Raw genomic sequence first — 2,234 nt, 5'->3', positions numbered from 1 at the left:
ACTTTTTTCTCTTCTTACAAATATACATAAGTAAATGATATTTAATTTTTACATAAGCAACTACGAAATGTATTTAAAGTCTTATGTGTGATAAATTTATTTATTGCAAGTTCTTATAAAACTCTGCATAATTTTCTGGCAAATAGGACGCCATTGCAAGAAGATCCTTTTTTTTCTCAGGGCTTAATTCAATTGGACCATTTAAGCACCGGTAAAGTGTTATTAGATAAATTTTTTTTTGGTCGAATAGTGTAGCATGACCAGGATTCAGTAAAGCTATGATTTTTGCGCATTCTAAGGGTGTTTGGATCATCTCTTGAAAATTGAAGCCATCGAGCATCCGTAATTTTGCACATAGAATTTCTAGTTAAATTTTTGTTTAGAAACTCAAAGTTTTTAAATTCATCTGAAACTATTTGATGTACATGAAATGGATTCGAAGTTCTTACTGACTCAATCATATGGCACACATCTTCTGGGGTATATAATTGAGCTGTTTTTTTTTCAATTAGCGCAAAATCGCGATCACAGGGGAGAAAACTGTGTCCCGATGTTAAAAATTTTTGATTTATTTCAGAAAAGTATTTTGTTAAGAGACTGTGGCACAAAGTGATTATTGTCCAGTTGTTGTTCTGCCCAACGCACCTATCTGACTATATTTTGAGGAAATGTGTTTCAAAATACACGATGCGATTTCTGCAGATCCTCTTTTTGCAACTGTTTCATGCCATGTATACATATCCACTGCATTGTCTGACATTATAGGGGTATTCTCTGGGTCTTGCAAAGCCCTTGCACGGTGCATGGATTGCACGGTTTGCAAAGCTGCCCCATACGAAAACCGGTTTTTACCGTGCAATCTGTGCACCATGCAAGGGCTTTGCAAGACTCAGAGAATACCCCTATTATGAATAGCAAAATTATAATTTGAATACTGCCGCTGATAAAAGACATCGGAGTGTGTCAGGTTTGGTGTGAAAATCACTTGCTGCATGTCGACACAAATGACTACAGTACTGTGTGAATTTTTGGCGGTGTTGGTATCATTTCTAAGCTGTATGTAAGCTTTTTCTGCCTTCTCGTGATGAGCTGCAGCTAAGTTTTGTATACTTTCGAATCGTTCTGTATTCGCGGCAGCAACCATTTCAATAAAATACTTATCGCAAACCTTACACGTATCACTTCTCGGGTAACCAAATCGTAGCTTAAATTCCGTATGAAAAATATGCTTGTATGTGTCATAAGAAATTGCAGTATCAGGGTATTTAACTTTGTATAAGATATGCATTTTTTTAATACTTAAATCAGGGCTTAAACAATTTTTCTCTGATGTAGAACGACTATAGTGGCTTTCTTGGCTAGGAAAGCTTGCAATGTGTTCCATAACACACATTTTCTCCGCTTCAACGATTTTGTGTGGACGATTTTCATGTTTACCACGCTGATCAGTAACAAGTTTTCCAAATTTTAATTTTTCAACCAAAATTTGTACTCTGCGTTGCGTTATCTGAATAAAAATATGAATAAGAAGTAGGTAATAAATAAATAAATAAAAACACTCAACACTTATTTACCTGGAATGTGTGACAAAACATAATAGACTATGTGCGACCTCCAGATGAACTGCACGGACGCTCAAACAAGTAAAGATTACTCCCCACCTTTTCTCTCTGCGCCTTCCAATCGAGACATGTATCGGACCGAAAAAATCTATTCCGACATAGGTGAAGGGACGCTCAAAGCTTGCCAAACGTGCAGCTGGTAGCGGAGCCATTTGCTGAGTATTTGGCTTAGCGCCATCGTTCTTGCAGCGTTGACATGACCTTCGTATTTTGCGGTAAAGTACTCGTAGGCGTGGAATATAATATTGTTCGCGAATCGAGTTCAAGGCTGCTTCATGAAATTGATGATGATTTCGTTCGTGGTAATGTCGAACTATTAAAGCTGTGATTGAGTTGTTTGTCGGTAAGATTATAGAGTCGCCAGTTCTTAAGCTTTCGGCTCTTCCCCGTGATCTGAGTATACCTTCGTCGCTTAAATAGACATTTAAAGAGATTAGTTTGCTATCGCTTTCAACACTCTTACCGCATTTGAGGTTGATAACTTCTTGCCGATATTCACTCTGCTGTGCCTCTTTTATGAGCGCGCTCTTAGCTCTGTGGATAATCTTGTCACATACGCCGGTAGGTATTTGCTCCTTCTTTATCTTGGATTTTAGTTTTTCTACGAACAAT

This window comes from Rhagoletis pomonella, unplaced genomic scaffold (assembly GCF_013731165.1).
Source record: "Rhagoletis pomonella isolate Grant_MI unplaced genomic scaffold, Rhpom_1.0 Rhpom_scaffold_00006, whole genome shotgun sequence".
NCBI classification, from domain to species: domain Eukaryota; kingdom Metazoa; phylum Arthropoda; class Insecta; order Diptera; family Tephritidae; genus Rhagoletis; species Rhagoletis pomonella.
Note: the sequence above shows the minus strand (reverse complement) of the source record.